We start from the raw sequence: 15,948 nt of genomic DNA, 5'->3' as shown, positions 1-15,948 counted from the left end.
CTAAGGATGTACTGGAGACCTGCAGTCCTAGAGGTGGGAGTGGAGAACAAGAGATGGTTAATTCAGAGAGCCAGCAGGGAGGAGAGGAAAAAAGCATGAGCGAGTGCTATGATTCTCTCCTAGTAAGCTACAGCTCCTAAATCCTGTTTTCTCTCTTTAGGATCTCTCCATACTGATGCCTTCCAAAATGACAGGTGAAACTGGGTGCCACTCCATGCTATCAAAGGCAGGTTTGCTGTGACTCAACAGAGCAGCGTTACCCCTCTGGTGCTGCGTGAGGGATCTGAGAGACAGCACTCACCTGCTTAGCAATAGCATTACATGATGAAGTGCTACCTACCTACCTACAGCTTTTTACTACGGTGTTTTATTAATAGCACACTCTGCTGCTGGCCAGGTCTCCCCATGTGCATTGTACTCTGCCCATGCCAGTCACCCACCTCAGCTACGTCTGTCTGTCTCTTGATGACAGCTGGTGGATCACTCAGTACTTCTGGACATCTCCCTTGGGGTTGCACAAGGCTGCAGCTTCAGTATTTCCAGGTTCTTTCTGTAAAGGCAACAGCATGAGGAGCCTCCATTGCATAACAAGGAGCACCTTTCACCTTGCCCCAGCACTGCCACCTGCTGCTCTGGCACCCAGCCTTGGTAAATGAACCCCAGATCCCCCCAAATTCCCATCAGCTTGTCAGCTGTGCATAGGGAGGTGTGGAAGGGACCATGCTGAGTGGGGATGGGGCAGGAAGGTGCCCACCACACACAGCTGGTGCCAAGCAGGCTGCAGTGGCTTGAAAGCATGGCCTGCCCTGGGCACAGGACGGGGTAACAGGAATTACCTCCCTGCAAGAAATATGGGCAGTACAAAGAAGGCAGTTCGCAGGTTAACCCACCAAGGGGCCGATGGCAGCACAGCTACATCAAAGGCCTTTGCTCTGAGCAGCACATCCTGCTAGCCATAGAGGCAAGAATTCTGGCCTCAAGGTAGTGCTTTAAACCAGCTGATTCTGTACCTGATGTGTATTGAATCCAGACAATATTAACTGGGTTTAACTTGCTCTTTACATCCATGAAGACAAGCTAAACGGGTGGAAATCTCTTAGTCGATGCAAGTGCATCCACATGAGGGTTTGCGCCAGTAAACTGTAGAGATCTAACGTGTGCTGCAGTGTGACCCTCTTCTGTGGACCTTCCAGTCATTCAGACACCTTGCCTCAAGGCCTTTCTGGGCATCATGAACATACACACCCACCCTCCAGAGCAGAGAGGTTTTTGCTTTGTAGACCTCTATTCAGATTTCCACGCATTCCTGCTAGAAATCCGTACATCTCCCTGTATTAATGGCTTCATCTCACACTACTTCCTTTTTAGCAGAAAAAAAAAAAAATCAATAAAAGATGCCCATATGATATGATTACATGTAATAATGATATATAATTACTGAATGACCCAGTTCCCACTTACTGAGGGTGCACAGCCTTAGTAATGTAGGAGGAGTGTCCACAGAGTTAGGGGACAATTGCTTTGTCCCTTGCATTTCTGGGGCTGTGTGACTGTCTCCACCTGCCTTGGCCACATGTTGAGGTTTGCCTCCTGGATCTGCTCCTGTATATTGTCCAGCTGAGAAGCTTTCTGCTGGTTCAACTAGATTCCTTTCCCAGTGCTTTGGAAAGCCTCTGCTGTTGTCCAGCTTGACCTCAAAGTTGTTTTCTCAGGCAGTGCCATCCTTTTTCTCCTTCCAGAAAGCTTTGCTGCTGGTTGAAGGAATTCCAGTTTCTCATCAGGCTCTAATTTGAGTTTCTACTGGGTTTTTTTTGCTGGCTGCTCAATTAGACTCCAAGTCTTCCTGCAATTCAGTGATCTAAGAATCCAGGTCACAGTTTCCGTCAGAGCTGCTTCCTCCTCCACCTTCGCTGAGCTGCTTGCAGCTCTTCTTCCTTCCTGGGCAGACCTCTGTGCTCCTCGGGCTGCGCCTGCAGTTGCGGCACCTCCCTCCTCCTCTGTACACCCTGTCTCCAGCTCCCGTCATGGTTTTCCTCCCTGAATTACAGACAACAGTCATGACCTGAGGTTCAGTCATACAATTCCTGCCAGAAATTTTTTCTTTGCTGCCTGCAGTTCACGCAACTGTCTTGCCTGTGGTTCCCTGGCCCTCGGGGTCACTGGGGCCAGGGGCTGCCTGGGAGGTGGAAGCCATGGGGGCTCCCTGGAGCAGCAAGGCCCATCCCATCACCCCAGCCAGGGAGCGGGGCTGGCCAGGAGGCATCAGGGGCAGATCCAGCCCCGGGCATCGGGCACCTTCTTGGGGCTGGGGCTGGGCCAGGACATCAGCCTGCGACCAGAAGCAGAGGCTTTGTAGACCAGCAGGACCACCCCCCATCCTGCATCCTCCACCATGGCAGGAGGTCTTCAGCAACCTTGACACCTTTCCTGGGTCCCTAAAGTAACAGCAGCTGCCAACAATCTCTGTGTGTGGATGGGAAAAACCATCCAACACATCTCATTTGTTCACACACATTCCACACAACGGACCAAGATTTTATGTCCTCCCTCCTGATGCTTGTATCAAAGTCAATGTGCACCCAGAGGCCTCGCTGCCCTATGGCCCTCCCCAAGACCTGCACCCCTGCCCATGGCCCAGCAGCTCCATTGTGGGGAGACCCCAGGCCTGGCATGACCCCACTACCAGTGAGGCCACATCCAGGCTTGTCCCCCACCAGTCCTGGCTTGCCAGCCTGGAGCAAGGACCAAGTGCCCAGGGTGGGCAGAGCCTGCTGCTGCCACCAGCCCTGCCCACTGCCAGCTTGGCTCTACCCTGCCAGCACCATGGCACCCATAGCCCCACTTGCCCTCCTGCCTGTGGGTCCCCAACTGCTCGCAAGGCCCACATCTTTCAGCCCCATAGACCTCCCCGACTCCACAGCTGTGACAGCCCATCCTGGCACATCTTTTCTCCAGCTATAGGCAGTAGCCTGGGTGCGTGGCACAGAGGAAACGCTGGAGGGGCTGCCTTCTCCCAAACCTGCAGCTTTTGGGTGCTTTGCTGGTCCCCAACATGCTGTTCCTCAGGGTCAGGTGCCCCCCACCCCACAACAGCTTCAAGTATTTCCAGCAGTCCTCCTTTTGGTAGTGCCCATGGGAGAGCCTTGCAAGCCACGGCAGCAGCATCCCATCGCAGCATCTATACTGCACCAGAGCAGCTGCTGGCTGTTATAGATGAGCCTTCACATTTTTAACCTTCCCACATTTCCAAAGGGAGGAAGAACCTTACCTCTTGCAATTCATCTATTGACTGCTGCGTGATAAAAGCCTGTTCCTAGAGGAGCCTGCTCCACACTCCTATCCTTGCTGAGACTCACATTAATAATTACTCAGTCTGTCAGTCAGTTTTGTGGTTGTTTTTTTTACCTACAGGATGTTTCTGCGTCTTTCTTACTTCTCTCTGGTTTTAACGTGATAGCACACACAGGCTGTGCTGTGAACAAGTGAAATTGCATGTTCAAACTTCGACAGAAACTACTGACAGGCTCTATATTTTATGATTCAAATGTATTTATAATTCAGCAGGAGGCTTTCAAAGTGCATACGTATATACACACATTCTCCTTTTTCTTTGATTTAATATTTTGCCTGCTTTTCAGAGAAAGTAGCTGCTCATCACACACCTGAACCATCCTGGAAATATTTGCATTTCTGCTTCCTTTTTTTCTACTTGCTGTTTTTCAAGTTACATTCCAAGGAATTTGTTCTAAATTCCTTTTTCTATTCTTTAAAGACTCCTGGACATCTCTCTTTTGCTCCTGCTGCATTATCTGTATCCCTTTATTGATGCCTGGAGTCCAGGTCTCGCTGCCTCTGGATAGTCCAAAGTCACTGTAAAACAGGTCTAACCTCTGTTCTTTAATCACATTAAAGGCATTTGACTTTTTTTAATAGATACAGGTAACTGCACAGTGCTGGCAATTCTGGCAACCCCTGTTTCCTATGCTTTGTCTACTGAAGATTCGCAGTAGTGCACCTGAAAAAGAACACTCTCCACTATACCTTATTCCTTGGCAATTACAGACAATTCCTATTAGCCTCTTTTTTCCTCTTACATAACATTGTGCTTCTGTGTCATTTTCTGCAAGCAAAAATAAATTAATCTTTTAGTATCCCAAAAAATTTCATTATAAGGACTTTTCTGTGCTTGCTTTCCTTACAGCTGGGCATCTCTACAGGTCTGAACAGAGTAATTCCTAGAGGCAATGTCCAAGAACAACAGGGCAAAGTAAAAAAACCAAACCCACATTTGACATTCATATAGCAAAATGAACCCATAAATGGAGCAACTCACTAAATAACTTGATCTGGCTCCTGTCACCAAAGCTGTTTCACTCCTGCCTGCAGGAGTCTAGCCCCTTGAGTGAGGACATTCCTGATGATCTTTGCTTTCCCAATGGGTGCCCAAAGCCCATGACTTTCTCATTCTAAAGGCTCGTTCCCAGAGCCCAGGGCCAGCCTGTTGCTCTGGAGTTGGACGTTGTCCCTGAGCAGCCCTAAGCCAACCCTGATGCTACAGCACCCAACCACCGCAGGGCTGTGACCAGGGTGTTCCTGGTCAAATGGTACCCTTTGCTGTACCATGAGCAAATCCAGTACACGGGGTGAAAGGAAGGGTGAGGATGGCAACATAGGTCTAAAAATCTCTCCACCTTCCTTTATTCTGATTGCCAGTGTGAGACAGAGCAGCTAGTATGGTTTGGGATTGCCCAGGACACTTGGGTCAATAAAGCATCCCCTGGCTGAGCCCTGGCTGCCTCCGCGCTTGCCATTGTCCCAAGGCCCTCACCACGAATCTGCAGGGAGAGGAGGGAACTGCAGGGCTGTCCTGGGCCACACTTACACCATGGGTATGCTCTGTGGGGCTAGTGGCTTTACACACCAGCTTTGGAGGCCAGCTGGTTTCCAGGAGCTGTAATCCTCATGCCATGATAGCTTCCATGTCAGGACTCCTGTTTCAGTACGTCAGTCAGGAAGAGCTGCTCAGGAAAGAAGTTTCCCCACACTCAGCCCTCTCTGCCTCACCTCCTGGCAAGTCTAACACACAGTACTGGAGCTCAGCACACTGAGCCTTGCTGGTTGAGCTGGGCAAACACCCTGGGAAAAGGGACCAGAAAGAAAACAGAAGAGATTTCATTTTGTGGACAAGGACATCCACTTATCCCCTCTGTGCCTGCAGAGTACTGGTCCATCTTTTTTTCCTTCTAAGAAAGAAAACCAAACACAACACACCAAGAAAAACGTTGCTGTTACTTTTACAATCAGCAAGATAAAAAGAACAACTCGCAATGGCATTACAGTGCAGGGCTACTGTAAGAATTGCTGATCTAGAGCTACTTTTCAGCCAAGTTATTTAAAGAGTCTCTTTACCTCATACTGCCAGTGCTTTGTCCGGTGGTTCTGGGCAGCGTAACCATATCCCAATAGCCTGCAGGTACCTGTTTTTTCCATTTTGGCCAAACACAAACCTCAGTGAAAGAGAGAAGCATATTTCCCAGCTGAAGAACTCTCCCTATTTTGTGCAGAGCTGCAGCACAGAAGCCGTAACCTTGAGCAGCCTGATAAAGCTGTGGGCTTTCTGTGTGCTGGCTGTTGTCACTTGGGCTGTGCCTGGCATCCCCCTCCCTGGCACCCCTCTGTGGGATGTCCCCAGTCTGTCCCCTGGCTTGAAGGCAGCCTGGGAGTCCCAGCTGGTAGCACCAGCTACCAGCAAGAGGTCTGTGTAAGCATAGCTCTCTTAAGAAACTGCCCTAAGCATTTAGGTAAGAGATGTCTAGTCTTACACAACAGATGTAGCTCCCAGGTACTAGGGAATATTTATGTCACTTGTCTCAAAAACAAAAAAGAAAAAGAGGGGGAAAAAAACCCAAGAAAAGAAGAAAGGCAGTGGGAACCCTCAGCTGCAACACAACATGCACAGCGTGCCCAACACCCCAGTGCCAGGGTGGCCTCTTACAAAGTGTGGGAGGCATCACAGCCACCTCACAGACCTTCCAGGAGAAGCAGCTATGGTTTTAATCCTGACATCAACCACCCAAATCTGCAATTAGGCAGAGTGCTCTTTTGGAGCTGTCACTATATCTGTAGTAAGGCTGCTCAAAGTGTGTAATTACTCGGACCCAACTGTCCCACAGGAGCCAAGTGGAGGATGGCCATGGCAAGCTCCTCACAGCCATATCTCCACTCCATGGCACAGGCAGGTGGTCCAGGGGAGTGCAGGCACCCAGGACCCAGTCCTGGGTGCTCCCAGGGATCAGGAACATTGCTGCCACCATGCCCTGGGTCCTCGTCTCACGTGCTTTGCCATTGCATTACTGAATATTGCAAATGCTGTGTTTTCCTGCTGGTGTCTGCTCTGCAAGATGCCTTACTCTGCTCTGAGTCTACCTACAGCCTTGAGAGGAACAAGGAAAATGCCACTTGACAGTCCGATATTTTTCTCCTGACTCCTTTCCAGTTTCTTGGATCCTTTCTCTGTTTTCAGACGCACATGTGCTGAAGTAATTTGCAGTCATGTCTAGGTTTTGCATTGCCACTAACTTCATTAGTTCATGGATTTCTTCTCCTATGGAGTTCCTGCAGCTGCTGCTGTCTTGCCAGTTAATTCCTCATATATTTCCTTTCAAATCTGAATTGAATTAGTGAGCATACGTAATGAGGCACAGTAGGATGAAAAAAGGCAGATAAAAGCTGACACAGACCAGATGCCTCTTTCAGCCGCTGCAACACCAATAGAGAGTGTGGGTAAAGTGTCAGGTGAATGAAAGAAACCAGGACATAGACAAACAACTTGCCAGGATTTGATCATCAGCTGCTTACACAGGGGTTTTGAAAATTCCCTGCCCTCAGGGCATCAACATTTCTCTGAGATTCCCAAGTATTGTGCAGTTCAAGGAAGACATTGAGAAGGAGCTCATTTGCATTTGAAAAATGTTGAATAGTGTGGGAACCAATGGTTGAAGGAAGACCAGCAGAAAAGACCATCCTAAGGGAGCACAGCGCATGAACAACAACAACAAAAACCAGCCACCCCCCCCCATCAGTGTCCCTTCACCTTCTCAGTAGGATAGTCTGCCTGTCTTTGAGACTGCTCATTCTCAGCTACATGCACCTTCATTAATAAGCGCCTATCAGCACTGCACACACATACACACACAAAGCATTCAGTGCCCAGGAGACATTAACCCTCCCCATCAACAGCACCACAAGCTTATAACTGTATCCTCCATTTTCTGCTCTAGCTTCCTACAGAAAATCAAATGAAAGCCAAAGCCCTCAAGGCAGCCAGTGGCAAGGACTCAAGAACTGCAGGGAGCAATGCAAAGCTGTGGGAAGGAGCCTGTGAGTGGGAGGTGGGATCCACAGATGGGGGAAGAAAGCGTTCAGCAGCAGGGATGTTCAGCACCTTACTCCAGAGCAGGATGGAGAGCCAGAGCTCACCTGAGAGCACAGGTACCTCCTCCACAAAAACACTCACCAAGCACAAAGGGTTCCATTTACACAGATCACCCTGCCATGCAGGACAGAGCACTTAGTACCCAGCTGCAGTGAAGCCATTTGAGCACAGCACTGATCCTAGGCCAATGACCTACACCTGCCACTTTGGCTTTCTGATTTAACCTGCACCAACACAGCTGGTCCTACAGCTTGCTCCAATGCAGAGTAAGCAATACCATGGCCCACAGCACCTTTGGTGCAAAGTCCCTCATTCTTTATAAGCCTTATTGTAGAGTGTCTGGGAAGGAAAACATGTGCAGAACTCACTTGCATGGTTGAAACATAGCTCTTCAATCCTTCTCATCCTCTTTCTTGCTTCTAAGGTTTGACGTCCTGCATATATTTCAAATATATGTAAATATGCAAATAAATAAATGCATGCCTTTTTTCCCAGGTCCCATTTTCCCTGAGCTGCGTACTGCAGCAAGCACTCGGGTGGGCACAGCTGCCTTAGTGCTGCTCGGAGGGGAACCTGGGGCTGCTGAAGGACAAGCAAGTGGTGGCAGCCGTCCCACTACCTGCCCTCTGCCTGCAAACCAAGCCCCTGTCCTTTGGGTCTTGCACTGCCAGGCCACCAGCCTGGCTGGACCTCTCAGATACCCTCAACTACATTTCTAAATTATTACAGAAAGCCTTGGAGAATAAACGTCAAGCGGAACATACCACGCCTGCCATTCTCTGCATCCTTCTCTTCCCAGCCGTGTTCAAAGACACTGTGAAATGGTTCCTAGGCTTCTGTGAATGTAGATGTTCACTGAAAATGTCTCCTTCCCCAGAGTTTCAGCTTATTTCAGGGCTTCCTCACAGAAACTCCCCCAGTGAATTGCTCTGCTGGCAGTGGCTCAGCTGACTGAAGTGAAAGAGGATTTGCACTTTATTTCTCTGAATCTTTGTTAAAGTGATGTGAAATTATCTTGGCAGAACTGGGGGTATTGCCTTTTAATGACAAGAAATAAGGCATGAAAGATTTGTTCACAGAGTTTTTGTTCGTGTGTTTATTTTTCAGCTCTCCAAATTTCCAGTCTCCCTTGATGGTCTCCCAGGGTGAGCAGAGCCTACAGTTAAAGGCTTGTTGAAGAACTGAAAACACAAACTTTTTAACATAAGTGGTTTTATCACTTCTGTTTGCCAGATATTTTATTAAGTGTTAGGAAAATAAGCAGATTAAACCTCCCACTGGTTTTATTATAAATAGATCAGGCACTTGAACCCCTCCAGTTATTTGCAATTTGCTTCACGCAAAATAAGCTGCCTTGCAATTCTGATGTTCTTCCTGCATAGTAAAGGAGGAGGAAGGTACAACCTGATTTGTCCTGATTTGTCCTAGTCCTGATGTGTAGTTTGCTTTTTAGATCCACCTTCTTCCTTCTATGTGAGTCCCTTCTGGCAGCTGATAGAGATTTCTTCCTCTCTGTGCATGAAGAGGGAGAATTGCATGAGATGTCTCCAGCATCTTTTGGAGCAGAAGACGTCCCCCTGGCCAACCCCTCCTCTGGCAGCCACCTATGTCCCTGGTCCCTCTGTGCATCATTTCATCCCTGGGCTATCCCTGGCCTCATCTGAGCCGAGTTTCCTACAAGCACTGTAGGAGGCTTTGCAGGGGGCTTTTCTTTCCAGCTCAATGTCAGAGGAAAGATGATGCTTTCAATCCCCTTTGCCCTCCGGCTCTCTCGTAGTCCCACAGGGAGGTAAAAGGAAGCGACTGTTTATTAACAGAGGATCCAAATGTGAAAGAGCTGCAGAAAGCAAATCGGAGTGAGGCATTCACCGAATGAACTATGATAATCCTGCTTAAAAAACTGGTTTTGCAGGAAAAAGAAGCCAAAAGCAGGAACAGAACCATGTGGGTAAGCACTGCAAAACAGTCAGAGAAATAAAGTATTTCCTCATCTGACTGATAGTTGCTCATTTTTATGTTATCAGCCTGTGAATTCAGCACACTCATTAAGGTCATGTGATAAAGGGCTGCTTTTATGACATAGTTTTTTGGGTACTCTGATTTGGTGAGCATTTGAGCTGCTGTTCATGTACCCTGCTTGTATGAGAATTTCCTGGCTAGCTAAGGTACTTCCTTTGCTTTTTAACAGCAGCAAAAATCTCTCTTTCCCCACTCCCTGGGGAAGTACCTTGACCTGTCAAGAAGGTAGCGAGGTTAGCATGCCCTGGGAGGATCCCGGCGGGCCCCCGCTCTGCACCCCTCTGGCTTTGCCTGTGAATGCACCCAAGCGCAGAAGTGGGTGGCAGAAGACACTGGGCACTGAAGGAGCCAAAAATAAAGTTAGGGAGAGGAAGTTAAAAAATAGCTGAGCTTTTCCTGTAAGTCTGGGTTATTTATTTAATTCATTGTTGTTGTTTTTGGTTTAGGGACTTTTTTTTCCCCTCAATGATGGGGAACAAGGAAAGGGAGAAGCTTTGGGAGACACACAAGGGAATTAAAAAAACTTTCAAAGTGCACGGAGGGGAAAAAGAGAAGGATTTAAGAGGAATGATATCAAGGATAAGAGCTTCCCCTAGATACCTGTCGGATTTTAATTATGAAGAAAGAAACGAAACCAAGAACAGCAGGAAAACCTCCTTCCTCTTCCACCCAGGCTTTCAGCACTGCCATTTGCAGCTGGGTCCCTGTAGCCCTCCCTGGTGCACACCCCGGGGCTGGGGTTGCTGTGATCCCCAAAGCCAGCCAGGGACACCCTAAGGGGTGGGAGCCCGGGCTCCCTGCCCCCAGAAGACCGCACAGCCCTCCCACCTTGGAACCCATTCAATGCCCCGCTCTGCTTTCCGTGACCCCGCCGGCTGCTGCCCTTCCATGCCATGGGAGCCAGCCACAGCTGCGCGGGGCAGTGCAGAGCCAGGCACAGCGAGACCCGGGCACAGGCACAGCTGGGATTCCAACAGAGGAAGCTGAGGGAAGAGGAGGCGAGCCCAAAAGCAAGCAAATCGAACTGGTGTGTTGCTGTTACAGGGCGCATCTACGCTGCCAAGGGCTCCTGCCCTGCTCTGTCACCTACCCGCTTTACTTGGCCTCTGCCAGCCTCTTTTGCAGCCCAGCTGCTTGGGAACTTCACTGAGCTGGAAAGCCCTGGAGGGACTTGATGGGTGAACCCAGCCCCTGCCCAGCCTGGGCAGCTGGGGGAAGCCGTCTCACATCACTGAGATATAGGCCACCACAGCGTGGACACTTCTGGGGACATGTGCTGGTGGTAATGTATAAAGCAGTAGAGAAGAAGTGGAGGTTATCTTTGCACAAGGGATGGAACTACATTTCCTACCATGGCACATCAGATTAATTACTATCTGGTGTATATGCAGCTGTCACCTGGATAAAATCAGGATCTGTTATACATGGAAAGTAGAAAGACCCCCCTTACCAACACTGCTGGCTGCACACACCCCTGCATTGCTGCACATGGAGAGATTTTCAGGGAAGTCTGCTGAGATGTAGAGCTATAACAGGTTATTTTATCAGTGGATTCTACCCGAGGATCTTGGAGTATTTTACATCAACTCTTGTCAGCCTGACAAACTCCTTTAAATGCTCCCCCATGCCGAAGGTGGGGATGGAGATAGCAGAGAGTCACAGAGTGGCTGTTGGCAGGGCAGCAAGTGAGATGCTGGGTACTAGGCTCTGACTTCCATGTGTAGGTTGAGCCCTGGCAGGGGCCCTCCTAGCATGGGTGTCCCACACGTGGGACCAGACACAACCCCCCTCCTGGGGCAATGGCTAGCATCATGCTCAGTGTGTGCCCAGTGAGTTAATTAGCAAAGGAAGGAGAGACGCTTCTCCAATCCTGCCCTCAGCAGCATTTTTAGTGAATTCTGCTTTTTTCACCCCAGAAAGGGCCCTAAGCTGGAGAGGAACCATCACCCGTCCCCTGCCGCACAAGCCAGCGCCATGCGAGGGCTGAGGCCTCTCAGCTCCTGCTATCTCCGACGGCAGCAGTGCTCAGTGTGCTCCTCACCTCAGCCCATGCCCTTTACCCTTACAAGATGTTGCTTGGTGTGTCCCCCGTTTCCCCCGGTCTCCGTAATATCTGCTGCCCGTCAGTGACACTGTGGAAGAGGCCCACACCCTAAGGTCTCACCTCTCTTTACCACAGCCATAAAAGAGAAAGCAAAATGTTTAAATTTGAATGCTTTGAAGTTTTGCAGAATAAACAAACTTCTTCATGTGGACTGCAGTGGGGAAAAAATTCACAGAATCTCCATAAGGGATAATAAATCTGGCACCTATTGCATTATCTGTGCACCCATGGCAAACAATACATTAAAGACCTGAAAACAAAGTGCTCGGGAACACCACGTTATTAAAAAAACAGGGACTCAGTCTCGCTATCTTGGAAGGCAACCAAAGCACCCAAGGCACATGTAAAGATGGGAACAAAACCCAGTGAGATAGCTGCAGGACTAGTAGAAGCGCAACATTAATGGAATTCACTTTAAAGGCTCCTAAAACTGGAAACATTTCTTATATAATGAGAGATGGTTTAATGCGGGATGCCTTTGGAGGCCTGAAGCAATGGTAAACATGTACTTACAGAGTGTTAAGAGCCTTCTACGCTGTAGAGAAAAAGGGTGTGAAAAATGGAAGTGTGCTTGGGGTGGAGGCAGCTTTGGGCCATTTGTTTGTACTCTTTCTGAATTCCTTGCTGGCCTTGTTTCTACATCATCATTATCACAGATCCCAACAGTTGAGTGATCACCAATGGTAAAATATCAAGGCAGTCAATGTGTAAGAAAAACATACTCATACGTTAGGCAGATCTCTCAGGCATAACTTCTAAACAAGTACTGGATGAAATCTCAAATGGATGCATTTCAATGCAGTTTCAAGTCACTTTTTTAAAACTATCTTGGAAAGCTGGTTAAATGAGATTTTTGTCCTGGTTTCGGCTGGGATAGAGTTAATTTTCTTCCTAGTAGCTGATACAGTGCTGTGTTTTGGATTTAGTGTGAGAATATTGCTGATAACACACCGATGTTATAGCTGTTGCTAAGTAGCGCTTATCCTAAGTTAAGGATTTTTCAGTTTCCCGTGCTCTGCCAGCAAGCAGGTGCACAAGAAGCTGGGAGGAGGCACAGCCGGGACAGCGGACCCAAACTAGCCAAAGGCATATTCCATACCATAGACCGTCATGCTCAGTATATAAACCGGGGGGAGTTGGCCAGGAGGGGCGGATCGCTGCTCGAGCATCGGTCAGCAGGTGATAAACAATTGCATTGTGCATCACTTGTCTTTCTTGGGTTTTCTCTCTCTCTCTCTTTTTGTTATATTCCTTTTCATTACAATTATTATTGTTGTTGTTATTATTATTATATTTTAGTTTAGTTTAGTTATTAAACTGTTTTTATCTCAACCCATGAGTTTTACTTTTTTTCCCGATTCTCTCCCCATCCCACTGGGAGGGGGGAGGAGTAAGCAAGCAGCTGCGTGGTGCTTAGTTGCTGGCTGGGGTTAAACCATGACAGATTTAGATAAGGCTAAAGCTCGACTGTGCTGTTGTCAAGGGAAAACATCCACACACACATTATTAATTATTGACTCGGAGGGACATTGCTCACTTTTGTTTGGATAGTGTCTCAGCACATACCAAAATCCTGGCTAGAATTTTTCAGCTGGCCTGTGCTGCATAGAGGGTTACACCTGACTGCTGGGATCAAGCACCCTTGAACACCAGGGACGGCAGTATCCGACTGTAAGTCGTTTGGGTAGGGATCGTCTCACCTCCTTTTAGCTGCTTGGGACCGAGCATCACATCATTACTGTTCACCTTCCACCTCCAGCCAAAGGACGCAGAAAGGAGCCAAAGGAGGGGGAAGCAGCCACCCCAGAGGTCCAAGGCAGAGGGACCTAACTGTACCACTGAACATCCTACCCCTGGAGCCTACTGATTAGTTCAGTCAGCAATTATTCCTCATCCTCTAATGCCTGTTTAAAATATCCTCGGCAAAGACTAAGACAGACAGGACCGGTTCCTGGCAGGCCTGAGCACACCTGCAGCAGTGGAGAGGAGAGCTGTTGGTGACACCGGGCGCACCTCAGCTGGCCTCACCTGCCCTCACCTGCCCTCTGCCACACAGCCCTCACTCCTGGTGTTTTAAGGCTTGTTGCCCTCTCTGGTGAGATGATGCATGGGGACCCTTGGTGCCCTGTGCTCCAGCCTTGGGGTGCCAGGAGCACGAGGGGGAGACAGGCTTTGGGAAAGTCACCACTTTGGTCATCTACTGGCCCGCTAAAGGAATCTGATTTTTTTGTGAAAAAAAAATTATCAGTAAATATTTTGCAAGACTTGGGACACAGAAAAAATGTGGTCTAAAATCTGTGATTTTGGGCAGTCACATTTTTCATATTTAGGTGTAACTTCCCCCAGAGAGCATGACTTAGCCTCCTGCACCCTTATGAATGAGGACCTTTGAAGCCTACCTAATGGGAATCAGAGCTGCAAAGCTGGAAAGAAAAGAAGTTTAAGTAAACGCAGGCTTTTTTTTTTTTTTTAATGAAAGCTCCAAGTGTCCCAGTGGCAAACCTGGTGCTGGGGGGTGGCAGTGGGAGCCCAGTGCCACAGTCTGGCCGTTGGTATAAGGGCTGCAGCCACCCCGACCCACCACCTCACCCAAGGTGAGGGGTGCCCACCTGGCTGTGGGTGGCCGTGGACCTTCCAGAGCACCTGAGGCAGAGTCCTCTGACTGGTTCTCAGCGTGGCTGAAAAGCGGCCCAAAAGGAGTCTTGTGCCAATGGCGGCTGCTCCCTGCATTGCCATGGCAACACATCTGCTTCCTCCATTTCCCTGCTCCCTGCCAAGGGAGAGCTCCAGCCCTGCCGGTGTCAACACAAGCCCAGGAGAAGTCCAAGTCCCAACAAAACACCTTTTTACCGGTCCCTCGCTCCCCAGGCCACAGCACTCTCTTCAATGACTGCAAAAACCTTTACTCTTCTACAAAGAGTTTGCCCTGCTGCTGCTGCCCTGTTCGTGAAAAAGCCACATAACCCCCGAGCACTCAGGTGCCCTTGCAGCATTGGGGCCAGCAGCACCCTTCCCCACCATGGGTATTGTCACACCCCACGGGACAGAGCAGCCCCCTGCCTCATCACCTCACTTTTTTCCAGGCCTGCAAGCTTATATTTGCTCCCCTCAGAGGCTTGATGAGCGCTGAGTTTTCCTTTCAGGTCCTTTTCACAGGTTTCCTACGAAAGATCTTTTGCTTTGGGAGATTTATGGCAAACCTCCACTGATGAGTAGGTACAAGCTCAAGCTCCTGTTGATGCACCGGTTGCTCACTCACCAAGTCCTAGCCTCACTTCCCTGAAGAAAACACCCACAAGTACTTGGGTGCTCACAGGAGAGTGTGGGTTATGGTGCTAAGAAAGGGGTCCCAGAGCTCTGGAGGAGTTGTGAACGGCGTGGCTCCTGTGGCAGAGCTAGACCATTGATGCCGGAGGTGCCCGGATGCTGGTGCCTGCCGGGGCGAGCCCTTTGTGCAGCTGGTTTCTGACATCAGGTGCAATCAGCAGTTTGGAACCAGTTCCTCTCTGTTTTCACAGCTTCTGCAGAAATAATTGGTGGTGAAGGCAAAGCATATGCTCGGCAGTTCCTCCAGCAGCTTATAAGGGTGTCCGTGCTGAGCTTCTGGGAAGGGCCGCTCGGGCAGGAGGAGCTGGCACTGCCTACTCGACCGCCAGCCCTCAACTGGCAGGACCACTTGGTTGCTCTTCCACTGGGCAAGTACCAGGCTTTGCAAAGCCATTTCCACCAGCTCAGAAAGTTACTTTTCTCTTCTATTCAATCAATTCATGCCCCTGATAAGCTGTCTGGTTTGGAACAAATGCCCAGGTCCTTGGCTTCGTAGAAGCTTTTCAGGACATTGAAGCAATGGGGGTAAAATCCCCCAAGGGTTAGGCTGTGTTTTCAAGGAGCATTATAGCCACCAGCTGGGAGCACAGCTGTAATGGTATTTATTTACCATGTCCTACCTTGCTCAGAGTCCACAGACGGGTTCTGACATGCTGGTGGTGACAGTGAGAAGGGTCAGTGTTCCCAAAAAGCCACAGGTTGCACACTGAGCCCTTGCAGTGAGGATGTAACAATAGATTTCTTATATTTAAAGAAAATAATAAATTCTGTCCCTTTGAGCCTGGCAGTCTCCTACTCAGCACACCCAGCATGGAAATGCTGCAGTCAAGTGGGCAAAGAAACTGCCTAACGGGTAGCATCACCTTCAAAACACAGGGAAGAGGTGCAGCTCTGCTCCTTTCAGCTGTCCTGTACCCCACCACAGCGAGCCTGTCCCTCTCCACCCCTGCACTGCAAAGCATTGCACGCCTCAGGAGAGGGACAAACGGGGGTAAATGAGGTTGCAGCTCCCACCAGCACTGATCCTGCCTGCATTCATTCCTGGCACTTCAGCTTCCTAAAG

This window comes from Haliaeetus leucocephalus, unplaced genomic scaffold (assembly GCF_000737465.1).
Source record: "Haliaeetus leucocephalus isolate CR32 unplaced genomic scaffold, Haliaeetus_leucocephalus-4.0 Scaffold848, whole genome shotgun sequence".
Classification (NCBI taxonomy): Eukaryota; Metazoa; Chordata; class Aves; order Accipitriformes; family Accipitridae; genus Haliaeetus; species Haliaeetus leucocephalus.
This window is presented reverse-complemented; position numbering follows the sequence as displayed.